Source organism: Bos indicus, chromosome 18, assembly GCF_029378745.1.
Source record: "Bos indicus isolate NIAB-ARS_2022 breed Sahiwal x Tharparkar chromosome 18, NIAB-ARS_B.indTharparkar_mat_pri_1.0, whole genome shotgun sequence".
In the NCBI taxonomy this organism is placed as follows: Eukaryota; Metazoa; Chordata; class Mammalia; order Artiodactyla; family Bovidae; genus Bos; species Bos indicus.
This window is the reverse complement of record NC_091777.1, coordinates 5,916,419-5,938,412: the sequence shown is the minus strand read 5'-3', so window position 1 is coordinate 5,938,412 and position 21,994 is coordinate 5,916,419. Positions and strand designations below refer to the sequence as shown.

Below are 21,994 nucleotides of genomic sequence, written 5' to 3'. Positions count from 1 at the left end.
ACTTCTGCTTCCAGCAATGGCAGCTCAGTTTGCTAGACCCACACTCTCGCTGAGAACAGTTAGAAAGCAGGACAAAACCACAAACACTCAGACAGACACGCACACACACCCTCTTTGAGGGCATCAGAGCAACGGTATGATCGAGAATCTGGGGGGCTGACATCTGGAGAAGCTGAAAGGCCAAGAGAGGTGAGCCGGCATCTGGTGCTTCTATACCCAGTAAAGACACTCTTCAAAAATAAACGGAAACAAGATTTTTAAACAAGCAAAAGCTGAAAGAATATATCCTCAGCACGTCTACAACAGAGGAAATACTACAGGATGCTTTTCAGATACGAGGGAAAGGACCCTAGATAGAAATCAGGACTGCAGAAAACGACAGAGTAATATAAAGGGTAAACAGATGAAAAACTCTAAAGGATAATGGTAATAGTTTGTACATTTAACATACCTAGTGAGCATTACTCTATTGACAATAATGACACATAACCCAGGAGGTAAGTACTTGAGATTCAAGTATTCTAAGACCCCTGCACTGCCCAGAAAGTGCTAATTTATATAAGAACCTCAGTAAGTCAAAGATACAGGATGTTATCTCTACAATTACCACTGAAATAATAGTAAAATAATACAAACTTAACCAGTTAAGGAAGGGCAAGTAGATTACAAAAAAAAAAAAAGAAAGAAGAGAAAAATGGAATATAAAATAGTTACATAGAAAGCCAATAATAAAGTAATATATTTAACCCCAAATATATCTGCAATCCCAGTAAAGTGAACTAAAAACTGCAATCATAACACAAAGACCGTCAGACTGAATAAAACATATATATATACACAAACAATACACTCCCTACAAAATTGCATGTTTTGTTTTATATCCTTAAATATAAGGATAAAATATTAAAAGAATGGAAAAAGACATACGATGTAAAGATGAACCAAAAGAATTATAAGAGAAAAACCTGAATATTTCATAATTTTAAGTTCTAATCCATGAGGAATATGTGACAATTCTAAATTTATATACATGCACACATATGTCAAAAGTTGAAAGAATTAAGAGGAGAAATACACAAATTCATAATCAGAGTGAAAGACTTTAACGTATCAGTAACGTAAAAACAAGTCAATAAACAGGAACTAACAGAAGATTTCTGACTTTAACTGATAAACCAGAAAATATTAAATCACTGATAAACAGTGAAAATATTAAACACTGAAGACAACAGCAAAACGTGCACTCAAGTACTTAAAGGATATTTACCAAAACTGAACATGTGCAGGGCAACAGTCTCAAATTTCAAGCAAACATTAAAACTGTAAAAGATGCCCTTTGACAATAGTAGAATACAATTAGAAATCAATAAAAGATCCTAGAAAATTCCCATCTGGAAACTAAGCAACACATTTCTAAACAAAAAATTATGACTCAAAAAAAATTTACAATGAAAATCAGAAAATACCTTAAACTAAATGATTATAAAACTCCTACATATCAAAACTTACAGAACATAGCTAAAGCCATGGAAAAAGGACAATCTATAACCATAAAGCTCTATACAGTCAGCAAAAGCAAGACCAGGAGCTGACTGTGGCTCAGACCATGAACTCCTTATTGACAAATTCAGACTTAAACTGAAGAAAGTAGGGAAAACCACTAGATCATTCAGGTATGACCTAAATCAAATCCCTTATGATTATATAGTGGAAGTGAGAAATAGATTTAAGGGACTAGATCTGATAGAGTGCCTGATGAACTATGGAATGAGGTTCGTGACATTGTACAGGACACAGGGATCAAGACCATCCCCATGGAAAAGAAATCATTTTTGCAAAAAAGCAAAATGGCTGTCTGGGGAGGCCTTACAAATAGCTGTGAAAAGAAGAGAAGTGAAAAGCAAAGGAGAAAAGGAAAGATGTAAACATCTGAATGCAGAGTTCCAAAGAATAGCAAGAAGAGATAAGAAAGCCTTCTTCAGCGATCAATGCAAAGAAATAGAGGAAAACAACAGAATGGGAAAGACTAGGGATCTCTTTAAGAAAATCAGAGATACCAAAGGAACATTTCATGCAAAGATGAACTCGATAAAGGACAGAAATGGTATGGACCTAACAGAAGCAGAAGATATTAAGAAGAGATGGCAAGAATACACAGAAGAACTGTAGAAAAAAGATCTTCATGACCCAGATAATCACGATGGTGTGATCACTCACCTAGAGCCAGACATCCTGGAATGTGAAGTCAAGTGGGCCTTAGAAAGCATCACTACGAACAAAGCTAGTGGAGGTGATGGAATTCCAGTTGAGCTATTTCAAATCCTAAAAGATGCTGCTGTGAAAGTGCTGCACTCAATAGGCCAGCAAATTTGGAAAACTCAGCAGTGGCCACAGGACTGGAAAAGGTCAGTTTTCATTCCAATCCCAAAGAAAGGCAATGCCAAAGAATGCTCAAACTACTGCACAACTGCACTCATCTCACACGCTGGTAAAGTAATGCTCAAAATTCTCCAAGCCAGGCTTCAGCAATATGTGAACCGTGAACTTCCTGATGTTCAAGCTGGTTTTAGAAAAGGCAGAGGAACCAGAGATCAAATAGCCAACATCTGCTGGATCATGGAAAAAGCAAGAGAGTTCCAGAAAAACATCTATTTCTGCTTTATTGACTATGCCAAAGCCTTTGACTGTGTGGATCACAATAAACTGTGGAAAATTCTTCAAGAGATGGGAATACCAGACCACCTGATATGCCTCTTGAGAAATTTGTATGCAGGTCAGGAAGCAACAGTTACAACTGGACATGGAACAACAGACTGGTTCCAAATAGGAAAAGGAGTTCGTCAAGGCTGTATATTGTCACCCTGTTTATTTAACTTATATGCAGAGTATATCATGAGAAACACTGGACTGGAAGAAACACAAGCTGGAATCAAGATTGCCCGGAGAAATATCAATAACCTCAGATATGCAGATGACACCACCCTTATGGCAGAAAGTGAAGAGGAACTCAAAAGCCTCTCGATGAAAGTGAAAGTGGAGAGTGAAAAAGTTGGCTTAAAGCTCAACATTCAGAAAACGAAGATCATGGCATCCGGTCCCATCACTTCATGGGAAATAGATGGGGAAACAGTGGAAATAGTGTCAGACTTTATTTTTCTGGGCTCCAAAATCACTACAGATGGTGACTGCAGCCATGAAATTAAAAGACGCTTACTCCTTGGAAGGAAAGTTATGACCAACCTAGATAGCATATTCAAAAGCAGAGACATTACTTTGCCAACAAAGGTCCGTCTAGTCAAGGCTATGGTTTTTCCTGTGGTCATGTACAGATGTAAGAGTTGGACTGTAAAGAAGGCTGAGCGCCGAAGAATTGATGCTTTTGAACTGTGGTGTTGGAGAAGACTCTTGAGAGTCCCTTGGACTGCAAGGAGATCCAACCAGTCCATTCTGAAGGAGATCAGCCCTGGGATTTCTTTGGAAGGAATGATGCTAAAGCTAAAACTCCAGTACCTTGGCCACCTCATGCAAAGAGTTGACTCATTGGAAAAGACTCTGATGCTGGGAGGGATTGGGGGCAAGAGGAGAAGGGGATGACAGAGGATGAGATGGCTGGATGACATCACTGACTCGATGGACGTGAGTCTCAGTGAACTCCGGGAGTTGGTGATGGACAGGGAGGCCTGGCGTGCTGCGAATCATGGGGTAGCAAAAAGTCGGACATGACTGAGTGACTGATCTGATAACCATAAATACATGTTGGAAGAAAATATGAGTTCTATTAAGTAAGCATCTATTAAGTTAGAGGAAATTTTAAAGCAGCTGATTACCTAAAGAAAGTAGAAGGAAGGTAATAAAAATAAAACCACCATAAAATACAGAGGGACAAAGAATCCGAAAGTGATTGCCTTGGGTAAAAAACAAATAAAACTGACAAAGTGCCAGAGAGACAGACAGACAGACAGAGGAGGCACACACACTAGTGTGGACACCTGAGTGAACAAGTGAGCACACAGACGGCAGACATCAAGGGTGAACAAAAGGACCTCAGTCGGATTCTGCAAACCCTAAAATGATCTTAAGATATAATTCACAACCTTACACCAATGGATCTAAGATATAGGTGAAAAAGACAAATTCCCAAAAAGACACCAGTTAAAAACTGTTGCAAGGAGAAAGAGAACAACTGAAAAAAAATCTGGATTTTTTAAAGAAAATTCTTCTGAAAACTCTGGATCCATTTGCCTTGAACAATAAAGTCTACCAAACATTTACGAAAATAAAAATGCCAATCTTACATAAGCTCTTCCACATAATAGTGAAAAACTCAACTATTTTTTGAGGCTTGAACTCATTGGTCCTTAGGGAAATACAAATTAAAGATACAATGAGATGATAACGCATATCTACTGCTACAACGGCTAAAATTTTTAGAAATTAAAAAATAAATAATGACCACACCAAGTGTTGGCAAGGATGTGGAGCACCTAGAACTCTTATATGCGACTGACATGAAAAGAGAAAGGAAGGGAGGGGAGGAATCTAATTTCAGAGCTTGACTATCACCCCGCTAAAGTATAAAATACCACACCTTGTAAACTGTGTGGAAAATCACACAGAATATACCACGACAAAGAAATTGATTCTACTGGAGAAGGCAGCAATGTAATTCAGCCAAAGCCACATCGGATGATCACAGATTAGTGTTTCCAACATTCGTATGTATGAACAATCAGAGTATCGTTATCTTACTGAGACTGTCACGTGAAGGAGGCAAGCACAGGTAGTTCATTCAAACCACTTCCGAGGATCTAGTCTTCATGAAGGCCAGACTATTTATATAAACTCGCTCTCAATGGAAGCCAGCACAGCACAGTGGAAAACTCAGACTCAGGAGTCGACACGTCTGTGTTGACCCAACTCTAGCTATTTATAAGCTATCAGACATCAGGCTGTGCCTTTAACCCATCAGAAACTCAGTCATCTTTTCTTAATAAAACAGGGAGTGAACAGTAACCGCACACTAGGAGTCTAATGTTAACCATAGTCAGTGGGAAAACAAATGTTAACGGCAGATCCTTTCCAAAATCCACTTCAGCAGGAAGTCTGGAGCTTTCTCTGATTTGTATGAACTAGCAAATATAGCTGGAGAAGGCAATGGCACCCCACTCCAGTACTCTTGCCTGGAAAATCCCATGGATGGAGGAGCCTGGTGGGCTGCAGTCCATGGGGTCGCTAACAGTCAGACACGACTGAGCGACTTCACTTTCACTTTTCACTTTCATGTATTGGAGAAGGAAATGGCAACCCACTCCAGTGTTCTTGCCTGGAGAATCCCAGGGACGGGGGAGCATGGTGGGCTGCCGTCTATGGGGTCGCACAGAGTCGGACACGACTGAAGCAACTTAGCAGCAGCAGCAAATATAGCACAGCCATCATGACTGAAAAAACTCTCTCTGAGCTCTGCTCCCAACAGCAACCCATGAGTTAACTAGTTTCAACACCAACTAGAACTTAAGGAAATTAGCTAGGGACTTCCCCGGTGGTCCACTGGCTAAGACTCCATGCTCCCAAGGCAGGGGGCCTGGCCTCAATCCTAGTCAAGGAACTAGATCCCATGTGCTGCTAAGACCCAGCACAGTCAAGTAAATAAGTAAATATTTAAAACAAAGAAAGAAATTAGCCACAAGACCTACCACTCCATTTGTCTAAGTACCGGCTTAAGAACACACTTGACCTCCATTTATGCCAAGCTCTATAGCCCAAGATATAGTCATTTACCATTATATCAGTCCTGGGCATTCACTGAAGGACTGATGTTGAAGCTGAATCTCCTGATGTGAAGAGCTGACTCACTGAAAAGACCCTGATGCTGGGAAAGATTGAGGGCAGGAGGAGAAGGGGACGACAGAGGATGAGATGGCTGGATGGCATCACTGACTCAACGGACATGAGTTTGGGTAGACTCCAGGAGTTGGTGATGGACAGGGAGGCCTGGTGTGCTGCGGTTCATGAGGTCGCAAAGAGTCGGACACGACAGAGCGACTGAACTGAACTAAAGGACAACCTCCTGTACCTGAATCTGAGGTCAAAATACACATAAAAAATGCCAAATCTGAGATATCATACATCTCAATCTGCTTGCCTCCTCTATGGTGCATGTACTAAAAGGTGCTTGAACCCGCATCTTTGAGGCAAGAAACAATAACCCGAAATTCACTTATTTGGATCCATGACACCAATTTCACCCCTGTCACCAGTGAGCAAAAGGTACCCCGATCACGAGGGAAAGCAAGAGAAGCGAAACACCAGGTGTGTAGCCCAGCCATTTCAGAGCTGCATGGGCCCAAGCGTGGGACAGTCTACCTGACCAACGTGCCGCACCCCTCGGGTTAATGACACGCTGACGGCCACAGGGAGGCCGGGTCAAGCGGCCAAGAAAGACTTCACTGGCAATTGCAGGACCTTTCACACCCAGATCTTCTTGGAAAGGAGGGACTCTGTGTCCCTATGAAGTCTCCAGGTCAGAGCAATCCAAAGAAATATTTCACATCACTTTTTCACCCAAGAGTATAAAAAAAGTCAGCTTCCCTGGTGGCTCAGCAGTAAAGAATCTGCCTGCCAATTCAGGAAAGACAAGTTCAATCCCTGGGTCAGGAAGATCCCCTGGAGAAAGAAATGGCAACCCACTCCAGGATCTTTACTTGGGATATCCCGTGGACGGAGGAGACTGGTGGGTTATAGCTCATGGGGTCACAAACAGTCAGATACGACTTAGCGATTAAACAACATTAAAAAAAATTACACGGGGAGTGGGGAAAGATAGTTGAGGCAATGCCTCATCACTCATTAGCAAAATTAATTAATTGATTGTTTGTTTATTTATTTGGCTATGCTGTGGCTAAGATGTAGCATGGAAACTCTGTGGTTAATACTGCAAGCTCCCAATGAATGGGGCCTGGGTTCAATCCCTGGTCAGGGAACTAGATCCCAAGAGTTCACATGCCATAGCAAACTTATTTTTTTTTAATGGATTGAGGAAGCATCAACACAACGCAGGGCCAAGCAGGTCCTCAGTTCAGTTCAGTTCAGTCACTCAGTCGTGGCCGACTTTTTGCTACCCCATGAATCGCAGCACGCCAGGCCTCCCTGTTCATCACCAACTCCCGGAGTTCACTCAGACTCACGTCCATTGAGTCAGTGATGCCATCCAGCCATCTCATCCTCTGTCGTCCCCTTCTCCTCCTGCCCCCAATCCCTCCCAGCATCAGAGTCTTTTCCAATGAGTCAACTCTTCACATGAGGTGGCCAAAGTACTGGAGTTTCAGCTTTAGCATCATTAGGACTTTATTTATCTAGTTTACCAGGATAACTGCAAATTCCTTAGAATCAGTGCCTTTTCCATCTCTGTGTCTCAAAGGACTAAGGTCCAGTAGGGTTCAATAAATACCTGCCAAAGAGATGAATGTCCTTACAGGTTGGCTAACAGGCTACAATTCTGGACTGTTTGAAAACAACCCAAGTTGTGAAAACACGGATGGCCCTCACACTTCCTTTCAGACCACAAATAAATACTGAAATCCTGCAAAAATACCAATCATGGCAGTTTTGAATGACACTATCTAGAAATCAGGGGTGGGGGGTGGGCGGGTACAGGGTTGGTGGGGGAAGAAGCATGCCCTTATTCTATCAAAATTTATTTTCCCAAACATGCCATCTCAATGTGACAAAATAAACAATGGCAGATGACTTTTTATTACGAAAAACAGCACATCTGATGCTGAGGCAGCAACAGGCTGTGGATACCAGTCTGCACCATCTCTCCTTCAGATGACTCCTGACTGTAGTTATGGTTGGACTATCTGTCCCTGCATCGTGTGAAATTACACTCTTCCATCTATCTTCTTTTATCTAAGTCATGCGTTACACATCGCAAGTCTACTTTTAAAAGCGGCAACGGACAATTACATCTTCTTAGCCTGTGCAACTGCCTTGGGAGCAAAAACAAAGCAGGGATATTTCAAAAGACGATGGTTTAACAGGAAGGACAATAACACTTTTATAGCAAACCATATCTCTTGCGTGTGGAGTTTTATAAAATAAAAAAAAAAAAAGTTTAATAATGCTACCTACTGCTCAAGTCCAGGAAAAGCCCATGAGAATAGCATCCCTCACTCCGGTAATACCAAAGCTGATGACCAGTTTAATTAGCTAAATGCAGTAGTGCTAAGCCAATTCTGCACAGCGCCAAAGTTTGTGCAAAATAATGAAGGCGATGGTTTACTAAATTTAATGACCTGATTCATCTTATAAAAAATTAACTTTATGACAATGTTTAAATTGAACCAGCTTAACTGCGTGGAGGTGGCAAGAGTGTGTCCAGAGGAATATTTAAAGCTAATAATATCAAGGAACTAACAGAAGAGACTTGAAAACAACGGGCAGCACTGGTTTTCCAGCACTTGTTACGTATGATCCAATTGGAAAATCAAGTCGCCGTGGGGGTTTCATATCCCCCTGACCTAGGCTTCAAGCTTTGCATATGAACATTAAAGGGAAAACATACTTCAAAGATATGAAATGCCTGCTTATCTTACACGAGGTTTCCTTGTCTAGAATCGAGGTCAGAAACTGGTGACCATGGAGTAAATCAAGCCCATGGACTTGCTTCCTCTGGCCCACATTTTGCCTCCCTTCATTCCTGTTTCTCTGTCCTGCCCTCTCTTCCATCCTTCTATGCTCCCTTCCTTCCTAATATAATCACTTGCCAGCATTAAAAAATCAGGGAGATTTTTTATCAATATATCCAATGGCAGATGTCCAAGTTCTCTGTAAAAGCTTACAATCAAACCACACTGGGCCCCGGATTCCACTGGTGATGAGCAGGCCCAGGAGCCACGGTGGACTAGACACGGGGTTCAAGCTCCCCTGTTGCCCATGGTCACCCTGGAAGGCTGGCATCACCCGCCAGACCACAGTAGACATCGGATGCTCAGATGCACGTCGTAAAGGGAAGAGCCCTGCTGGAGACGGGCTCAAGCCTGACCACGAAACTGCCTCAGTCAGAATCTTCATGTGTGATCTGCTGAATCTCAAAGGCGGCTTCACCCTGAGCTGGTTGAGATGCTGTTTAAGGTCCGTCAAACCCCACTCCATCAAGCGCGAGAAGGATGCTGGCAATGCCTTCAGACCAGCAGCAGCGCTCGGCTCGGCACAGGCAGATGCGTTGGCACCAACACAGGGGTTTGGGTCTGTGGTGCTGGTCTCTTTACCCAGCTGCCCTGCCATCCCCTAGAGTCCCTGAGTGGTCACAGGAACGCTGGACCCAAAACTACACTGGGACCCAGGGGCATAAAAAGGAACCAATCAAGCCAAAAAAAAAAAAGACTGAGTGCGTGGCAAAATGAGATCAAAGACTGGTGAGGATTTAGGAGTAGAGCAGCGCCATGAATTACTACTGATGCTGCTGCTGCTGGTTCTGATCCACTGAAGACACCTCCGGAGACTCCCTGATGGTCCAGTGCCCAAGACGCTGCGCTCCCCACACAGGGGGCCTGAGTTCAATTTCTGGTCAGGGAGCTAGACCCCACATGCCTCAACTAAAGATCTGGTGTGGCCAAATAAATGAATAAATAAATTAAAAAAAAAAAAAAGACACCTCTGGTTGTCATGCAAAAGATGGGCTACTTGAGGATACTGAAGCTTGGTAACCAGTCAGAAAGGATGAGGTACCTTCTTATGCTCGACAGCCAAGGGGAAAATCAGAAAATCATCGGGAAGCAAAAAATGTACAAAGCCTGAATCTAAGTCTGAGGCAGGATCCAGGGTTGGTGAACAGTTTACCCAGACAGGGAACATGGGGAGCAGGGGGGTTGGGGCTGGGGGGGGATGGAGCAGGGGCCACAACCAGGGAGGCTCGCCGGCAGGTTGGGGAGACAGAGACGGAGCCATGGATCCCCCAGAAGAGCCTCGGGCTGGGAAGCCAGGCCCACAGACACCGACGGAGCTCCCGCTCAAGTCGGGCCACGGAAAAGGCCCTTCTCTTCCTCCGGTGCTATGAAGCTTCCTTCCGGTTTGAGTTTTCTAATTTTCTCCATATTGTGGATTTACTTGGGCAGTGTCCCCATTTACTGTAAATTATGGTTTTAATTATCATTTTTATTAAGATGCCCAAAGGAGCTTGGGGCTTACTACACCAGTAATTTCTAATGGGTTGTTATTATTAATTTATAATTGTGAAGCGCTGGAGACAAATGTTACTTGTAACAGTACACAATTAAAAGGCCACAGAGATGGTGATTCCTCTCCTCCACACCGTCCCCAGCCCTCCTATCCTAGAACATACCAGGACAGTGATATGGAGGAACCAATCAACAAGTTACAGAATCTTCCGGCACAAGCCAGCTCCCTCCCTGGAGAGCGACCGTCATGTACAGAGCAAGCCAACGAGCCTCATGTCTTTCATCCCGACTTGGATTTTGGGACAATTCAAATCTGGGGACAATGCTCATGTTAAGAAACCATTAGCTTTGCCTGGAGAATCCCAGGGACGGAGGAGCCGGGTGGGCTGCTGTCTATGGGGTCGCACAGAGCTGGACACGACTGAAGTGACTTAGTAGCAGTAGTAGCTTGAAGGATGTGGGTTTCGCCTACATTCTCCTAAATGCACAAGGACCGTACTTTCCTCACCGATCTGATGACTGTAAATGAAGCTATGGCGGTATGACACTGACCACGATGCTGAAATCTAATGCTCCCAGGCCATTTCCCATCAAGTCTGATACGCAGTCACTACAGCTCTGAGATCAACACCACAAACGCAGTGAACAGATAACCCTGCGAGTTTAAAACTCATGCTCGCTAAACACTAACCACACTCTCCAACTCTTAAGACATTATAAAACTACAGCGATCTCTCCGGGACCAGTTAAGTCACAACGAGCCCTGCTTTTATATGTGTGCGTTCTACACTGCTATATACAAGGATCACAGGTGACTCTTCCACACCCCTCAAAGGCGGTCTGAAATATAAATATTCACCAAAGAACAATGCCAATTCAAGCAGTGAGGACAGAGAAGCAGGAAAGGGCTGGTTTGCTCGGAGCACCTTTCTGAAGTGTCAACAGGCCGTGTTTACACACGGCAGTGCTTTATAAAGCTGTATTATCAATTCCAGCTGACTGCCCGGGATCCTCAAGAGGCAAGACTGACGCCAGGCTGCCGACCAGGGCTGCCACTGAGCCGGGTGAAGAAGTTCTCACCTGACCTGCCAGGAACAGTCCAGATCCCAGTGTGTCACGAATCACAGTGAGAAAAGCACCCAGAGATTACGATTAACATGGTCCTTCAGCAGCCCAACAAAGACGCGCTCTGTAAGCACAGCTAAATCAAACAGCATCCGTGTCGGTGAGGATGCAGGACAAACAAGCAACCTCACAGACCGAAAGGGGAGGGGCTGGGAAAGGAATATAGAACGGCTCAACGTCTTTGGGGGTGACTGGACTATATCCAACTGTTCGTGGACAAGCCTTTTTGCCCAATTATTTCATAACCAGAAATGCAGCCAATAAATGTCCTTGCCCACATGAGCTAGAATGTGAGAGGAATATTTAACCAGCCTTGTTTGTAAAAGCCAACAACTTGGAATCCACCTAAATATCCATCAATTAGGCAAAATAAATTACATAGCACGCACAGAAAAGAACAGGGTGAAAGGAAGAGGAGAAACCAGGAAACGTGCCCATGTTCTGTCAGTAAGAAAAAAAAAATCAAGGTACAGATTAGCAGGTATGTATGGGCCCACTGGCTGAAGCCAAAATAGGGAACGTTCATGCTCAGATGTGTGATAATGTTGATTATCTCAGCAAAAGAGCTATTACTGGTCAGAGGCGAGGAAGACTTATTTTCCATATGATTAACATCTATGCTACTTCTGTTTTTAACACATGTGTGTAGAGCCTGTTAGGATAAGAAACTCAGAAAACTGAATGGTATCTCGTGGATCATTTCTAAGTCTTCATAAACTTTAATACAGAGAAATCAACACAAGGGAGAAAGGAAAACCTATTCTTACTCCAAATGATGCATTTTCTAGTCATCCTGATATTCAGAGAAGACTGCAGAGAGAAGGTGTGGAAAAGGCGGCCCTGGGAGTGGGGGGGAAGGCTGTGATTTCATGCTGGGTGCTGTGCTGAGTGCTTTTGCAAACTCAGCATCTCATTGAAGGTGCACTTCACAGAAGCCCTAAGAAGCATCACTGTCCTCATTACATACTCGTGAAATCCCACAATCCCAGAGGTTAAGGGACTCACGAGATTGGAGGGCGAAAACCGAGAAGCATGACCAAGGGACGCAGCCTGAGCTCAAGGCAGGTGAGCCTTCAGACCACCACGCTTGCCACATGGGCTCAGGTCACAAACTTAGAGCTCCTCGAGGGTAGGAAAAACCAACTGTCTGCTAATGGCACCTGTTAAATATGACTCAGAGGGACGTCCCTGGCAGTCCAGGAGCTAAGGCTCTGCGCTACCGAAGCACGGGGCACAGGTTCAATCCGTGGTCGGGGAACTAGTTTCCGCGTGCTGCAAGTAAAGATCCTGCCTGCCACAGTGAAGATGGAAGACGCTGCAACTAAGACCTGGTGAGGACAAATAAAACTAAGTACTAAAAATACACACGTCTTAGAGACTTTGATATACATTCTTCGCAGCCATTATGAGGTATGTTTACATTTCTAGCACTCGCACAATGTAAGCTAAATGAGCAGCTGTCCTTCTGAAAGCAACAGAGACGGTGGAAATGCCACGGGCCCCCATGTCAACCAGCCTCCTGACGCTCATTTCTTTCCCGGGTCATCGTGTCGAGGCAAAGAGTTTAGGCCTCGTCAGCTACTTTGTTACATAAAAGTACTTACTTTATGGAATCTGTCCCCAAACCGTGAGGCATTATCAAATTACCTTCTCTCATTTATTTAATATTTCATCACAGGGCTCAGAATTAACACCATTCTTTGCCTTCACAAACGCTTCTCTGTGTACAGGCCTGTGGGCAGGGAAAACTAATCCACAGAAATAAACCTTCTCTCCGTGTTCTCCAAGGTCAATAACGTTAAAGGACGGACTTCATTTAACTCTGCCTCTATGCTTTAAACCAATGAGTTGCGTTGCAAGGGACCATCTCAACACCATGGTCATTAGAGGTCATGCTCAAATTTTTTCTTTATTTTCTAAAAGGCTTCCGAGTCAGACTTGAAAGGACCATCCTTATAAAAATCAAAGATAAAGACCACCCTCCTTTAAGAAAAAAGGCATGCCATGTTGGATTTTTTTTTTTTAAACAAAGTGTGGCACTTTTACAAACTTGGCCCAGGTTCTCAGGAAGAAAAATAAAAACAGGATGAAACAGAAGAAGCAAAAACAAAGACTTCCCAGTTCAAACGAAATTTTTTCAAGTCTAGTTTATTGGACATGGAGACCCCTAGGTACTAAAGGCCTTCAACAAGATAAAGCATCTTTCACTCACTGCCACTGACACAGCAAAGTACCCTGGGCTCCATAATTCCAAACCCAACACACCCTGTTCGGCTCAAGTTTATGTTCATTAGAAGGCAAGCCTTTTTCTGTAACAAATCACACACACACCACACACCCCATGGTGTCAGCTCTTCTAATTCCACAGGCACAGCACTATCTACCAAGAGAAGCAAAGTGCTTCTACAAGGTTACAAGTGGAAAGATCTACCCTGAAGTTTGGCCTTTTTTACTTTGATGGATGAATTTACAGCCACTTCAAGAGAAGAGAGCCCAGCTCTGCATGGCAAGCATGCCTGTATTATATTACTGAGTGGTTCGCTGTTTTCACAGCTGGGCCGGGATTTCCTTTCATGACAGTGGCCGCTGTTACCCGGGTCCTCTGTTCAAGACAGGGTTCTTTACGATTTGAAGGAAACGGCGCGGCTGCCTGGGTTCTGCACCCACACTTGTCCAAAGACAGACCCCTTTCTGTTACTTTCTTAATGAGCAAAGCGGCTGCAATCAGCCCGTCTGCCAACTCCTACCCGTTAAGAAGTGCTCAGGACAGAACAGTTTAAAAAAACAAAACTCTTCTCCAGTGAGAGCTTCCAGAAATGAAGTCTCCTCTATCCTACACCTTCAATGTCGCAATGTAACTTTTTTTTTTTTTTTAATTTCTGATCAACCTTAGCCCTCACCTTTAAAAAAAAAAAAATGGTGTATGCCTTCCTCTCTTGAAAAGATTAAATTCTTTATGCTTCCAAAGTCATATGGAGGTGCTCAAAACTCCACGCTGGGGAAATTCAGCACTTTTCTGAGGCTCACTTTTAAAGGGCCCAAATTGACTTTTCATTCTCCACCGCCTTTAACTTTATAAGATACAACTTCTCAGAAGCATGACTTAAATTCAGTCATGAGAGCAAGATGCCCAGGAAGAGAGTTCTGTTCACTTTCTGCTCTCCGGGTCTATCAACGACCTGTCCTAAAATGGGTGACTCCTACAACACCCTCTTACGTGGGAAGAAAACCTGTAACCAGACATTCACTGAGACTGGTTCAGAAGCAGTGACTACTAAAATGAAAGGCACACTAAGGAGACAGAACATACAGCACTTTACACCCAACTGGGTGTGATGCAACAGCACCCACCTGAAGGGCAACCCTTGCCGTGCAGCCGCTGAGAAAAGAAGTGTCTCTGATTACCTGTATAACCAGACCACCCTCTCCCGGGACACCTGTAATATAATCATTTTAAGTTTTATAAGATCTAACCATGGCTTAGCTGTGTGTGTGTGTGTGTGTGTGTGTGTGGTTTTTCTAAAACACAAATGCTGATATCATTTCAAACCACTTGAAATTAGAAAAAAAAGTAAGTTTCTACTTCAGCTGAGTTTTCTCGTAATAGACAGTCCCCAGCAGTCCTAGGGGACGAAGTCATAGAACCCTTCCCTTCCTTTCACAAGCCAAGGTGCCAGAACGAGACACAGGAAGTATTACAAGTTTGATGCTTACCTTTCCGATATAATACATGCAGTGATTTTACGGTGGCTGGTCCCCAGGGGCCATATAATTTGGAAAAGAAACTCTCCATAGCTTTTTAAGTTAAGAAGACCTGCCTAAACAAAGTCGGACTCACTGGAAGGGGAAGGGGAGAAGGAGCTGTCTGTTTCCCGGTTGACAACATTTTGTCTCAGAATACCGATGGGGGACTGGCGAAACACAGGGACTGTGAAATCCGTACGGCTCAGGGAACACGCGACCTAACCACCGTGCTTGGCATGAAGGGCACTGATGCACGCAGCGCCTCCTGGGGTGGAGAGGCTGGTTCGGCCTGGCGGGCAGCTGCACGTCTGCATCTGGCTGTCCTCACGCCGCTGCAGCCCCTGGGCCAAGCGGGCGATGGCAGGAGTCCCCACGTGCATAACATGCACAATTAGGGATGAGGCTTCACTTGGATTCAAGGAGGAGCAGCACTCTCGGCGTCCCCTAACGGAGGACTCGGACTAGAGCAGGGCTTCCGCTCAGCCTCCAGGCCTGCAGGGTTCCCTGCTCTCAGCAGTGGGAGCACACGCGGCTGGGCAGAAGCCACAGAAGATTCCCATGGCGATCTTCCTCCCAGATGAGTCAGCTTGAGAGGCAGGCTCAGCTCAGTTTTTCTCATTTGTCTCAAGCATGCAGGCTGCCCCTCAAGCATGTACCGTTTCAGAGTCTCCACAGGTGGACCAGACTTTCTTCAGCATTTTGAGAGAGACGTAGAATAGGAAATGAACATGTAATCAAAGAATTTCTTGGAGGAAAAACAGATCAGGAGTCATACTGGCTGTCATGGACCAAACTGTGTCCCCTTAAAAATTCGTATGTGGAGCTCTAACCTCTGATGTGGCATTCGGAGTTGGGACCTTTAAGGAGGTGACGAAGGTAACAGAAGTTATAAGGGTGAGGCCCTGATCCCATAAGACTTGTATCCTCATACGGAGATAGACCGAGATGTGGGCACGCAGAGGAAGGACCACACAACGACATGGCAAGGAGGCGGCATCAGCAAGGCAGAGAGAGGCCACGCGAGAAAACCACCGTGCAAACACCGCGACGGCAGACCCTTGCCTCCACAAAATGTGAAACAACGAACCGCTGTCTGAGCCACCGTCCGGGGTGTCTGTCACAGCGGCCCCAGGAAGCTAAGACACTGAACTTCTACCAACCTCAGTGTTCATCCACGAAGGCAAATAGTGAGAAGCTGTGTTCTAGCAGGGCTCTTAGAAACACCTGATGAAATTCCCATGCAGAGACCTGGACAAGTAGCAAGTTTCAATGCAACAGGGTTCTTACTAACACAACATCAGCTAAAACGCTCTCCTTGTGATTTACATCTCAGATTCTCCTCTGGAAATCTAAACATCTGTGCAGGACACCAGACAGAATAAACGAACCTTAGCTTCTCTAGCAGCTGAGCTATTCAACCACTCACGGCTGGTGCTTCAACTTCTCCCAAGAAGCATTTACAGTACAACATGACAAACACCCATGTGCAACCCAGAAATTAAAAATGATGGGAAAATCAGGGCTTCCCTGGCAGTGCACTGGCTAAGACTTTGCCTTCCAACGTGGAGAGGGTAAGTTCCATCCCTGGTAGGGGAATGAAGATCCCCCATGCCTCATGGCCAAAAACACTAAAGCATGAAATAGAAGACTGTAACAAGTTCAATAAAGACTTTTAAAAACGGCCCACATTAAAAAAAAAAAAAAAAATCTTAAAACAACCCCACAAACCTGTGAAAACCGGGACTTCTCTGGCAGTCCAATGGTTAAGAATCCCGCTTCCACTGCAAAGGGTGTGGGTTCAATTCCTGGTCAGGAACCAAGCCCTGCATGCCCCTTGGTGAAGCCAAAATAAATAGAAACGCTTGCAAATACAGTTTCCGGGGAAAGAAAAAGGGCAAAATAAAGGGAGAGGGGCTTAAAAAAGAAAACAGGACAATCAGTGGTTGCCTGGGGGGAAAAATGGGGAGGAGACTGACAAATTACCTGGGGCAAAGAAGCAGGAGGTTCCCCTGGAGGCTTAAATGTGGGTCCGGGTTGGAGGCAGTGGTTTCCTGGGTGTACAAATTTGTCAAACGTCGTTCATGTATACAACTAAAACATGAGTTTTATTAATATGTAACTTATACTTTTAAAAAGCTGACTTTTTTAAAAAGGGGAAAACGTGCATCCATATCTTTAATATTAAAAAAAAAAAATCTGATCTACCAGGAATCTGAAGTAGGCTAGTTTCTTGAGCATTTAAATGTTAGTTCTGAGCTCCCTGGCAACCTTGGTAAAGGCAATAAACTGCCTTCTTTATTACATGAAAAAGAGCATACCAGTTCTTTAGGTGGGATGAGCTCTGTTTTCTTAACAACTCTGAAATTTTATCAGAGGAATCCTTAAGTGAGAAACATGTGCTAGAATAAACCAGGTGTGGTAAACACTTGTAAATTTCTGTGGCCCTGCAAGCCACGTGGTCTCTGACTTCGCCTTTTTAAACGTGAAAGCAGCCAGAGACAGTAAGTTAATGAGTGACTATCTCTGTGTCCCAATAAAACTTTATTTACAAGAACAGACAGGGAGGGCCTGTAGCTGAGCCCACGCACCACAGTTTGCTGACCCCTGAGACAAAGTACTTTTAATATTCAATTCTAAGCAGACCTGAAGCGAAACAAGGAAAAAGCATGGGAGGATATGAAGGTGACCTTGACCCATAGATGTTTCTATGAAAGAAAATGTTAATATCGAATAGTCACAACAGCCAAGTTCGGAACTCATTTGGATAACAACCACTGAAAACTTAATTTTAGACAGTTTACGAGATTCTATAAAAGCATCTGTAAAGAGAATCTCATTTCAACAAATATAAAAGAAATTTTTTTAACACATTCAATTTGCCTCAAGATCTTACGGCACCGTCTGTTTCACCCTGAATGTCATTCAGCTTACTATAACTATGTCGGCTTCTCATTGCAAAGCCGGGTGTTTAACTATAAACTACATCCTGCCTCTCTCTTTCTGTGTAAAATTGACAAATGTGTTGTTTTTGGATTCCAGAATTGTGGAGAAAGCCAACCTAAATGAATTAAGATGACTAATGTGTTGATTCTGCTTCCAATCCAACAAAATGTTAATGTAAGAACCCATGTCATATGATGTTCTTTGTTTTAGTTCAAATTTAACATCAAATATTGAGTAAGGCAGTTTCTAAGTAAATTACTAAGCTGAAAATATTCCTTCGCGTAGCAAGAACTCCATCTTGCTTAAACAAATGGAAATTTGAACATCTTTGCTCAGATCAGCCTAAATAAGAAGTTAGAAAAATGCAAACCTCCGTTACAGGGAACAGTATTGATTTCATCTTTCCGTGGAAAGTGACACAACACTGTCTATCGAGGAAAAGGATTCATTTCAAGTGATTCACCCATAATCATGACATCAAGGAACACCCTAAACGCAGCCAATGCGTAAGTAAGATACTGTTTCTCTGGGTGTGCCAGGGAATTAATCACATCTAAGGTGAATGCAAGGAGATCCAACCAGTCCATTCTGAAGGAGCTCACTCCTGGGTGTTCTTTGGAAGGACTGATGCTAAAGCTGAAACTCCAGTACTCTGGCCACCTCGTGCGAAGAGCTGACTCATTGGAAAAGACTCTGATGCTGGGAGGGATTGCGGGCAGGAGGAGAAGGGGACGACAGAGGATGAGATGGCTGGATGGCATCACTGACTTGATGGACATGAGTCTCAGTGAACTCCGGGAATTGGTGATGGACAGGGGGGCCTGGCATGCTGTGGTTCACAGGGTGGCAAAGCGTCAGACACGACTGAGCGACTGAACTGAAGGTGAATGATGACCAAGGTAACAGGAATACAGGGGCAAGACAGACAACCCACGTGTCTCTGAGCACCCAGCTAGTAACGCGGTATCTGGCACAACTAGTTCTTTGTAGAATGATGACGTTTTTACAAATGTTTTCACAGCATTTACTTAACATTTGGCTGAGGAGTTCCGGTGGCTATAACACACTGCTACACAGTTTTGTTCTAAGTAAACCAACATTAGTTTTTCATCACATAATATTTGAGCAATTTCTATTCCCACGGAGGCAGTAACTATTACATTTCTAAAAGCTCTGCCGGAAGTGCGGCAAAGCCTGAATTCAATTCCATAAACATTCACCATGGACCTTCCATGAATAAGATGCTAAATGTCACGTCCTGGATGATCAGCTAATTCTAGTATTGAATCTTTCCAGTTTTCTTAAATCAATTACATTTACTGACCACCAAAAGAATGATTTTAACTTAAGTAAAACTTCAGTGTGAAAATCAAATTTATGAAGAGATTATTAAAAAAAAGGAAATCAATAATTAGGGGGCCCAATCTTTCACCAAAAAAAAAGTAAGAAATTTAAAATTTTATAAGGAGGAATTTAGAAACCCAGGCTCTAGAAATGGAAACTACATAGAATATATGTATTTTGCCCCCAGGTTTCAGATTCAACTATGACAGGCTGTCACTAACTGAATTTTTTTTTCATTACCTGCCAGGTATTTAGGAAATTTCCATTGTTGAAGGGTAATTCTGAAATCAATAATACTTTATTAATTACATGCGGATGAATTTCTATCAGAAAAGCAACTGTTACAATAAAAACATCAACCTCTCTAGGCATATTTTTACTTTCTAATTCTATTCAGTTCAATGATTTTTTTTTTCACGAATAAAGCACTGTCTAAAGCAAGTATGTGTATCTAACTGCTACTAACGATTATAATCCCTGAAATCTATCAGGATTTCTTAATTCAGGATCCAGGGACCATCCTCCCCACCTCCCAAACCGCCACAGAAATGCCAGGCTATGAACACATTAATTCCCTCCCTGTGCAGAGTAGCCAGAAATCCCATCATAGTCTCAAAGGAGCCCAGAGTGCCAGAAAAAAAAATAAAATAAAAAACATTAAAATTCAATAGCCTGGAATTTAAAAAAAAAGCTGAAAGCTGTGAAAACATTTTGCTTGTTACTCTGAAAGATAAACAGAAAGAAGTATTGTGTACTTGAAAAACAGGCGAAATCTCAGAACAAGTCCATCCACACGAGCTGACCATCCTGGGATGGGAAGGGGACCTCAACCATTACGAACCCAGAGCCCTGCCCAGCACTCAAGTCATTCCTGCAGCGCTGTCAGCAAGCGGCTGCCCAGCCTGCACTCCAACACTCTGAGACGGGGAGAGCACCTGCTCGAGGCAGCCTGCTCTATTTCTGGAAAAGAGGCAATTTCCTGCTTGCATCCTAACGGATCATGAAGAGAAGAGCTGCTTCTGAAGACCACTCACCATACGGAAGTCCATTCCAGGCAGGGTGGGGATATTTTGTTCGCCACTGTATCCCCAGGTCCTAGAATGGTGCTGAGTACACAGCTGAGCCCTCAGTGTTTGTTAAAGGAACACCTTGTTCATTAACTGGTAGCATCACTGATGGAAAGGAATGCTTCTCTCACAGCGTGGTTCTTAGGGGTTGAACTGTGTCACTCGTTAAAAAAAAAAAAAAAAAAATGTGTATTCAAGCTATGACCAACCTAGACAGCATATTAAAAAGCAGAGACATTACTTTGCCAACAACAAAGGCCCATCTAGTCAAAGCTTTGGTTTTTCCAGAAGTCATGTATGGATGTGAGAGTTGGACTATAAAGAAAGCTGAGTGTCGAAGAATTGATGCTTTTGAACTGTGGTGTTGGAGAAGGCTCTTCAGAGTCCCTTAGACTGCAAGGAGATCAAACCAGTCAATCCTAAGGGAAATGAATCCTAAGTATACATTGGAAGGACTGAGGCTGAAGCTGAAACTCCAATACTTTGGCCACCTGATGCAAAGAACTGACTCCTTGGAAAAGACCCTGGTGCTGGGAAAGACTGAAGGCAGGAGAAGGGGACGACAGAGGATGAGGTGGTTCGATGGCATCACCGACTCGATGGACATGAGTCTGAGCAAGCTCCAGGAGTTGGTGATGGACAGGGAGCCCTGGCATGCTGCAATTCACGGGGTCACAAAGATTTGGACACGACTGAGCAAACGAACTGAACTGAACCCCCAGAACCACAGAAGGTGGCTTTATCTGAACACTGGGTGTTGACAGAGGTGATCGAGTTGAAATTAGACTGGAGTCAGCGTGGGCTCTGTGACTGGTGTCTCTACAGAAGGGGGACATGTGAGCACAGAGACGGTCACACGTGGAGGGAAGGCGGTGTGAGGACACGCAGGACAGCCAGGCAGGGTGCTAGGTGAAGGCAGGGAAGAGGCTAGAGCTAGGGCCTGCAGGCAGCTGGGGAGGCGAGGAAGGGCCCCTCCCTACAGGCTTCAGAGGGAGCGCAGCCCTGCCGACACCTTCACCTCATGCTGCAAGCCTCCAGAGCTCGGACACGACTGATTCCTCTCCTATAGTCCACCCAGGTTGTAGTCCTTTGTTCCAGCAGCCTGAGCAAGTTAACCCGACAGTGGATGATGTTGGGGCCCCAGAATTCATCCCAACTGGGGCTGATTTATACTCTGGACAGAGTCTGCAACCCTTATGGGAACCCTGGGACTGATGGTTCACATCAGGGCACAGAGTGCCGAGTGACGGTGCCGGGGTGCACAGCCCGGGTACCCCTCACACCCACAGTCCCCTTCCCCGGTCCTGTCTCACTCCGGCTACTGCTGCTGCTGTGGCCACCAGCTCCATGCAGCTGTCGAGCAACTTAACACAAATGCAACCAGACAGCCTGACTTGGGGCTGAGTGTGGTGTGCACCCCCCAATCCTCTTGTGGAGCATGGCATACCCACAGAAACCCGCTTGGGAGACGCAGCTAGCTGCACAACCCCAAAAGGCTGGGCGTTAACACCTATGGGGCTGCTCTGGTCTGATGGGATGGGAGGTGCGTTCCCCCTTACCATGCAGGCTGGCAGCTCTGAGATGCACTTCACA

General features: G+C 44.2%; 1 protein-coding gene across 3 annotated transcripts in view; it reads right to left on the bottom strand.

The window, feature by feature from the left end:
• WWOX (WW domain containing oxidoreductase) overlaps window positions 1–21,994 on the bottom strand; it is a 909,485-nt gene that overhangs the window by 854,696 nt on the left and 32,795 nt on the right. The gene's annotated exons all lie outside the window — the stretch shown is intronic.